Below are 10,000 nucleotides of genomic sequence, written 5' to 3' on the forward strand. Positions count from 1 at the left end.
CATTTGGATATTAATCATTTCAATCTTAGTTACATATCATGACACCGTCTTGTCCCGTTCACATTGGGTATTAAATACGCTATATATTTCGTCTTCTGATTTATACTAGAGCTTTTTCATAATAAACGAATTTCAATTAAACTAATTATCCTGTTACGTCAAATTGATTATAATTTAATGATTATATAGAGCATAATTATTTTTCATATTTTCTTATCATTGAAATTAAGAATTTAAAGATAATGTAAGCTGGTCAGACCACAAAACCGAAACATCATAAAAAAACTGGCACAACAAGTATTTTACTCTTTAGTTTAAATATTTGCTATTTTGGAATTAAACCTTCGATGATGAAATTTTGAATATTTATCATAATCACGATTGTTTTATTAATATGTTTGCTCCAATTGACTCCTCCTGTATTCAGTGTTTATATATATATATATATATATATATATATATATATATATATATATATATATATACATATATATATGTATGTGTATATGTACACATACATACATACATACATACATACATACATACATACATACATATGATGTATACATACAGGTACATATATATTATTGCATGTATATACGTAAATATATATATATATATATATATATATATATATATATATATATATATATATATATATATATATATATATATATATGTGTGTGTGTGTGTGTGTGTGTGTGTACATACATACATACAAAGTATGCACGAGAGAGAGAGAGAGAGAGAGAGAGAGAGAGAGAGAGAGAGAGAGAGAGAGAGAGAGAGAGACTGGTTTATTATAGTAGAGGCATGCTTATTTTATCCTTTCTTGTCTTTTCAATATCTTTATGGGTAGAGTGATAATATAAAGTCATCCGTCTTGTTAGAGAGATACAACAGTCAGCTTTCGCTTGATGTTTGCTAATGAGAAAGTACTAATTAGGGACAGTAAGATGAATTAGCAAATACTATTGAAATATTTGACAATACTAGATATAGTAACAGGTGAGACCTACACAAATCGAGCTTAATTACATTATTATTATTATTATTATTATTATTATTATTAATATTATTAATATTATTATTATTATTATTATTATTATTTTCAATACTCGCTAGGCTACAACCCAAGTTACAAAAGCAGGATGCTATAAGCCAAAGGGGTCCCAACAGGGAAAAATAGGCCAGTGAGGGAAGGAAATAAGCAAATAAAAAACCTACAAGAGAAGTAATGAACAATCAAAATAAAATTTAAAAAACAGTAACAGCTTTTAAATATATTTTTCAAATACAAAGTTTAAAAACTTGAAAAAAAAAATTAGAGGAAGAGAAAGAAGACAGATGTATGAATTAACCTTTAATCCAATAAAGCATTTCGTTCGCCTCATGGGACAAGAGTCTATGCCCAACCAGCTAAATCATCATGGTCAGTGCTTGCCTAATTAAGCACACACTGTTTGCATGCATTCGTGCGTGTGTTGGTGCGTCCACCCGCCACTCACACCCAATCCCCTTGCGACAACTCTTTACATTATAGCTCTTTGGAGGAGGGAAATATTTTGTCCTTGTAAATAATATGTTCTTATATCATTATGATTTACTAGGTCATATTCCTTTCTAAAATTCATTGAATTTACAATTCATTAGCTTACAGTATAGCATCTTGCTTTTCCAAATAGGGTTGTAGGTAATAATGATAATAATAATAATAATAATAATAATAATAATAATAATAATAATAATAATAATAATAATAATAATAATAATTATTATTATTATTATTATCATTATTATTATTATTATTATTATTATTATTATTATTATACTACTACTACTACTACTACTACTACTACTACTATTAATAATGATAATAATAATAATAATAATAATAATTTAATATAAAAGGTCTATAAGTGAGGGGGAAGTAATAATTCTGATTCCACTAATAATAACAGCTGCAATAAGATACCCAGCTTATTTTTTTTTTCTCAATTTGTCTTTCTAACGTCCTCCAATTATCAAATAATTTAACTTTATCCATTCAATTATTCTATAATGCATACAAATGTAGCATTATCTATTCAAAAGACTAAAAGTACTAGTTCATTGTAGGTAACAAAGAAATTAACAGTTACAGTAATGGTAGCCGCTATATGATTAGACAGTTGACGAAGCATTTGTTTCACGTCTAACTAACCGGAACCTCTTGTTCAATTATAGGTTGATAACACCGAGGGAGACTGAAAGAGTCGGGAGGTGTTAGGAAGAAAGAAATAACATTTAATGGCTATCCCGGGATCAACGCAAGATTAGCTTCAGGAATTTATTCTTGCTAGCACGGAAGTTCGTCTATTCGGTGTCGATATCTTTTATCTTGATATTTTTTTCTGCTACTTTCTTTCCATCAAGTCCGGACGCTATACATACACATGCCTATAATATATATATATATATATATATATATATATATATATATATATATATATATATATATATATATATATATATATATATATATATATATATATATATATGTATGTATACACCCCACTGGATATACAGCTGTAGTGCACTATTCAATTAGGAATTCTCTACGAAATTTACTATTTCAGTCTTAAAAAAAAAAAAAATTTAATGCGAGGGACATTGGAACAGAAAATAACAATAATGAGGTGAAAATGTGTGAAATCCAAAAAAGCATAATTAGCTGCATCTGAATTATCCATATACATACACGCACACATACAGGCATGTCCAAACAAAGGCACACACACATACATAAATGCCATCCTCATCATCATCAGCCGAAACTAGTCCACCGCAGGACGAAGTCCTCAGACATATCCTTCCACTCGCGTCTGTTTATTGTCTTTCTATGCGAGTTGATAAAAGCAAATTTTCTTAGCTCGTCAATCTAACGTCTTCTCTTCCTTCCTCTTCTCCGTTTGCAAGTTCTAGGGACCCATTCGGTTAGTTTTTGTCTATCTATCATCTGTCATTCTCATTATATGTCCTGCCCATAACCATTTCTATTTTTTACATGTTGTTAAAATATCCTCTACTTTAGTTTGCTTTCGTATCCATTTTCTCTTTTTCTGTCTCTTAATGTTATTCCCATCATAATTCTTTCCATAGCTCTTGGAGGAGTTGTAACTAAGTTATGTTCTAAAGCTTTAGTAAGGTTCCAAGTTTCTAATGCAAAAGTTAATAATGGTAGGGTCAACTGATTAAATAGCTTTCTTTTTAGAGAGAGAGAGAGAGAGAGAGAGAGAGAGAGAGAGAGAGAGAGAGAGAGAGAGAGAGAGAGAGAGAGAGAGAGAGAGAGAGAGATTACTTTATAATTTCTCCAATATTTAATATCTTTATGGTTTGAGTGATGCTATGAGTGATTGAAAGGGAATTCGTCTCGTAAGTGGCATATATATATATATATATATATATATATATATATATATATATATATATATATATATATATATATATATGATACATTTTGCACATTTAGACGAGTTTTTCATATTCAAATAAGCCATATGATTTGATACATTAGGTTAATAACTGGATTATTTACCGACCTCAGGATAAGAGACCGAGGGGGAAACGCTCAAAAACAATAGCTTCTCACCGGCCGGGAGTCGAACCCTGGTCCATGAAACTTGTAACAACAGTGACTTACCACTTAGCCTAGAAGAAGACTCTGTTGTCACAAGTACCCTGGACCAGGGTTCGACTCCCAGCCGGTCAGAAGCTATTGTCTCAAAATATATGGCTTATTTGAATATATATATATATATATATATATATATATATATATATATATATATATATATATATATATATATATATATATATATATATATATAAGGCTAAATGGAACATTTGCATTACCTACAGAAGCCTTTGAAGTCATCTTGACTGCTGGAATATAGAAAATCTCTTAATAAAAAAATTTCATGTAAAAGTTTTACTTCTATTTGAGAATAAATTTCCAACATTTTACGAATGCTTTTTTATTCATAGAGTTCACATTTTCAAAGTATTTTATTTTTTATTTCTGCCTCTCAAAATTATTCATTCTTTCCCTTCGTATTCCCATTTCTCACTTACAGTTTCTAGTTTTACAAAAGTTTTATAAAATACTTCTTTTTCGAATTCAGTTCCAATTTAATCTAACACTAGTTGATGCATAATGTACTATTTTATACTTATACTTCAATATTCATGTCTATTTATAAAGCATTCAGTTTATTTATATTGTGAATTATATGTTGTTAGTGAATTTATCATATCTCTATAGACTTCTTCCCTTTCCAGTCCTCTATTTTATCCATCCTCATTCTATTTGAGTATCAATAATTAATAATCATTTTCATCTAAAGTCTATCGAGAAACTATATATCATCCACCTTGTAGTGTCGTGCAAGACTTCTAATCTTCTTCCAGGACTCAATATTTCACCAAAAGTGGCATTATAAATTCGATCTGGATGAGATATAAACTTGGGTCCCCTCCTGATTTTGGCCACACGGTCCAATGAAGAGGTTTGGCCGAGTCAAGGTCGACCTACTCTCTCAGATTGTGGGAACTCTATGGTTTTCTTGCACGGTATTCTGAGGTTAAAATAAATGGAATGATATTCTGAGGGTGTAATTGTTATTATTTGCTATGCTACAACCCTGGTTGGAAAAGCAGGATGCTATAAGCCCCGGGGCCCCAACAGGGAAAATAGCCCAGTTAAGAAAGGAAACAAGGAAAACGAAAATATTTGAAGAACAGTAACATTAAAATAAATATATCCTATATAAACTATAAAAAGTTTAACAAAATAAGAGAAAGAGAAATTAAATAGAATAGTGAGCGAGTATACCCTCAAGCAAGAGGAAATTTTTTTTTTTTTTTTAACGAATTTGAGAGAAGGTTATGTTTTCGCCCCTGTTTGTTTGTTTGTGGACAACTTCCTGGCCACAGTTTTACTCATCTGTTTTCACCCCTGTTTTTTTTTTTTTTTTTATTTATTTATTTATTTATTTATTTGTGAACTTCCAGGCCACAATTTTCCTCAGAAAGAAGTGAAACCTTCATTAATTATTTATGTTAAGACGTGGAAGTGATAAAAGTCCTAAGGTCAAAGGTCAATGAAAATCAGTATCGATAAAATCTTACAAAAAAGGTCTAATGAGACTTGATTAATGCCAAGATTTAAATATCTACACAGACTGAATATGACTCAAGAAGATAGCCATCCTTTAACAATGAATATTATATAGTGTATTTTTATCTACCTATCCGTTTATAATGAATTCATGGTGCATATTACTGTTACTTGAACTCTGATATAAATGTAATTTATGCTGTTTGTAAAGCAGGGACGAATCAAAACTATAAATAAATACTATAAAACGCAGGTAACTAGAGCGATATATATTGTACATTAATAGGTACATTTATAGGTAGTAGGTTGGCCAGGGCACCAGCCGCCCGTTGAGATACTACCACTAGAGAGGTATTGGATACTTTGACTGGCCAGACAGTATTGCATTGGACCCCTCTCTCTAGTCACGGCTTATTTTTTCTTTGCCTACACTTACACAGAATAGTCTGGCCTATTCTTTACATATTCTCGTCTTTCCTCATACATCTGACAACAATGAGATACTTAACACTTCTTCACCCAAGGGGTTAATTACTGTACTGCAATTTTTTCAGTGTACTTTCCTCTTGGTAAGGGTAGAAGAGACTCTTTAGCGATGGTAAGCAGCTCTTCTAGGAGAAGGACACTCCAAAATTAAACCATTGTCCTCTAGTCTTGGGTAGTGCCATAGCCTCTGTACCATGGTCTTCCACTGTCTTGGGTTAGAGTTCTCTTGCTTGAGGGTACACTCGGGCACACTATTCTATCTTATTTTTTTTCTTCCTCTTGTTTTTTTTTAAAATGGTGTGTTGGGCAGGCTTAATAGAAGGGCCATGGATGCCTGGTGGTTTATCAAGAGGTTGTCTTTTCCTTTTTCTGATTTTTTCTTCTCAAAACCATCCTTACTGTCCTCCTTTCAGTTGAAGTGGCTATCCTGGAGGGTATTTAGCCTTGCATGGTGTATCGGCTCCTCCATGTTGACCAGTTTTTCCGACTTTTTACTATAGTCTATGGATATCATCAATCACTTTTATTATTATTCTGTACATATTGTTTTTGTTTTAATTCTTGTTAATCTAGTTTTTAAGTATGATGTCTCTTTTTTATTTCTATTAATTCTTATGCTGTCTGGAGACATTGAGCGAAATCCGGGACCAGTACGTCCTAGATTTCGTCAATGTCGTATTCTGTATTGCAATATTCGTGGTCTTCATGCAAATATCCGAGACCTTACAGTTGCGTACAGACAGTATGATATTCTTTTGTGCTCAGAAACTTTGGTTTCTAATATGAGGCACTCATCTGAGCTCCTTATAACTGGTTTTAAGAAGCCAATAATGCTGAAACGTGATTCCATTCCTAGGGCCAGGGGAATGGCGGTGTATATTAGGACCGAGTACCCTGCTTCTCATAAGTCCTGCTATCAATGTGGATGTCATGAGATTCAGGTAATAAAAGTTTGTGGCAGGCATAACAACTTTTATTTGTGTTCAATCTACCGGAATCCAGACATGGATGATTCTATCTTCGATTGTCTTCTTACCATTATGGCTAAGATACAAGAAGATGATAGAAAGGCTTCGTTTGTCTTTGTTGGTGATTTTAATGCTCACCATAGGGAGTGGTTGAGTTCTATCTCTCCTACCGATCGCCATGGCTTAAGAGCTTTAGACTTTGCCTCGGAATCAGGCTGTGAGCAAATCATAAATGAAGCTACTCACAGGTCTGGTAATTGCTTGGACCTCGTATACACTGACTCCCCTGGCGTTATAACTAGTAAGGTTGGTTCTCCAGTCGGGACTTCTGATCATGCCTTGATTTCATTATTAGTGAAGACTGAGCAGCCTGTCCCTGATATATCATATTCTTGTAAAATTTATATGAAATCCCAAGCAGACTGGAATGGGATTTTGCATGATCTTTTGTGCTTGAATTGGTCACAATTATATAATAGTGTAGATCCTGTTGTCCCTTTGAATGAGAATCTAGTCAACATAATTGATAGGCGTATCCCTTCTCGTGTGCTAAGGTACCGAATGAAGGACAAACCGTGGTTCAATGATGATTGTAGACGTGCTTATTTGGAGAAGCAGGAGGGCTATCACCTTTGGAAGGGTAACAGATCAGATTTGACCTGGAACAACTATACTCAGCTTCGAGCTTTTGCTCAGAGAGTTTATGCCTCAACTGAAAAGGAGTACAATTTAATCATAAAAGAAACCCTCTCTGGTACAACTCAGGAACATAAATGGTGGTCTACCCTTAAATCTGCACTCTTTGGTGTAGATGCAACAGTTCCTCCTTTACTTAAACCAGATGGCTCAGTCACGCACTGTCCAAAGGAAAAGGCAACCCTTTTGGCTGATGTTTTTGACAGTAAACAGAGTAATGAAAAACTTGAACTTCCTCATTCCTGTTTTCCTGAGGCTAAACTAACTAGTTTAGCTTTTCGATCTCGTGAGATTAAAGCTCTGTTGATGGACCTTGATGCTTATGGAGGTGTAGACCCTAATGGTATTTTTCCTTTGTTTTTTATAAAGACAGCAGATTTCTTAGCTCCAAAGTTATCTGTTATTTTACGCAAGTTAGCAAGAAGAGGAGCTTTTAGCACTTGTTGGAGAATTGGTAATGTTACTCCTCTATGTAAATGTGTTTGTGGTAGCTCAAGTCCCACTGATTACCGCCCAATTTCCATAACTCCCATATTATCTAAAGTTTTTGAACGTCTTCTGGCAAAACGTCTTAATAGGTTTGCTGAAGGTAATCATCTATTCCCTAGTTTGCAATTTGGTTTTCGGAAAGGCCTTGGAGCATGTGATGCCCTTCTTACAATCTCCAATGCAGTACAGAAATCCCTTGATTGTGGTCGGGAAGTTCGTATGATTGGCCTTGATTTTAGTGCTGCCTTTGACCGTGTTAATCATGAGGCCCTTGTTTTCAAACTGAAACAGTTGGGAGTGGGTGGGTCGTTTCTTAGCATTATTATTGATTTTTTAAGTAGTAGATCTCAAAGAGTTGTTGTTGATGGGCACCATAGTGAGTATAGGAATGTGATATCCGGTGTTCCACAGGGTAGTGTTCTTGGCCCATTACTTTTCATACTATATACACATGACATGTGGTTTGGCCTAGAAAATAAGCTTGTTGCATATGCAGATGATGCTACTCTCTTTGCATCAATTCCATCCCCTGAATGTAGATCTGGGGTTGGTGAATCCCTTAATAGAGATTTAGCTAAAATTAGTGCATGGTGCAAATTATGGGGTATGAAGTTGAATCCTAACAAAACTCAAAGTATGATTGTAAGTAGGTCAAGGACGGTGGCTCCTCAACATCCGGATCTCAGTATTGATAATGTTTCTTTAAATTTGTATGACTCTTTCAAAATTTTAGGCGTGATTCTTGACAGCAAATTTACTTTTGAGAAACATATAAGGTCTGTGTCTTCTTCAATTGCACAAAAAATTGGCTTATTGAGAAAGTCTTTTAAGATATTCGGTGATCAATCTATTCTGAAGAAGTGTTTTAATTCTTTTATTCTACCTTGTTTTGAGTATTGTTCTCCTGTCTGGTCTTCAGCTGCTGATTCTCATCTTAATTTGTTGGACAGAAACTTACGGTCTATTAAATTTCTTATTCCTGATCTAGATATTAATCTCTGGCACCGTCGATCAATTAGTTCATTATGCATGTTGCATAAGATTTTTCATAACTCTGACCATCCTTTACATTCAGATCTCCCTGGACAATTCTATCCTGTTCGTAATACTAGGCAGGCAGTTAATTCTAATTCCCAGGCCTTCTCCATCATAAGACTCAATACTACGCAATACTCTAGAAGTTTTATTCCAGCTGTTACCAAGTTGTGGAATGATCTTCCTAATCGGGTTGTTGAATCAGTAGAACTTCAAAAGTTCAAAGTTGGAGCAAATGCTTTTTTGTTGACCAGGCGGACATGAGTCTTTTTATAGTTTATATATGACATATTTGTTGTTGACGTTGTTAATAGTTTATATATGATATATCTCTTTTGACATTACTTTTTTTTAGAATGATTTATGGTTAATTTGTTCTCTTCAGTTATTTATTTCCTTATTTCCTTTCCTCACTGGGCTATTTTTCCCTATTGGAGCCCCTGGGCTTATAGCATCTTGCTTTTCCAATTAGGGTTGTAGCTTGGATAGTAATAATAATAATAATAATAATAATAAATTATAATTTCACTATAAGTAAACATCCCGTTTGCCCTGAATTTAATGTAGGGATTTAGTATACGTATTTAAAGATAATGGTTCCCTTGTCATAAGAAAATTTTAATACAATAAGATAAGGATAATAAAAATAAAAGAAATACATTAAATTGTTATACTGGTTGACTTCAAATTGTCCATTTGTGAGTATATAATGACAAAACTAACACACTCACACACACACACACACACACACACACATATATATATATATATATATATATATATATATATATATATATATATATATATATATATAAAACTAAAAACCATACATAAGTTTTTATTGATTATATTAAGATTTATTCATTCCTCAGCCGATACATATTTATAAAAGTTTTTTACTAAAAATCAAACAAATTACAAATCGAATTCATTAAAGTACAGGAATGAGTTTACGTTTCAATGCAACTGTATTTTTGTATTCGTCTTAGGACAGTAATAGTATAATTAAGCAATTTATTCATATATATCTAAATATATGTATGCATGTATGTATGTATGCATGTGTATATATATATATATATATATATATATATATATATATATATATATATATATTATATATATACATATATGTGTGTGTATATATTTAAAAACATGTATGCATAAA

Source organism: Palaemon carinicauda, chromosome 20 (assembly GCF_036898095.1).
Source record: "Palaemon carinicauda isolate YSFRI2023 chromosome 20, ASM3689809v2, whole genome shotgun sequence".
Classification (NCBI taxonomy): Eukaryota; Metazoa; Arthropoda; class Malacostraca; order Decapoda; family Palaemonidae; genus Palaemon; species Palaemon carinicauda.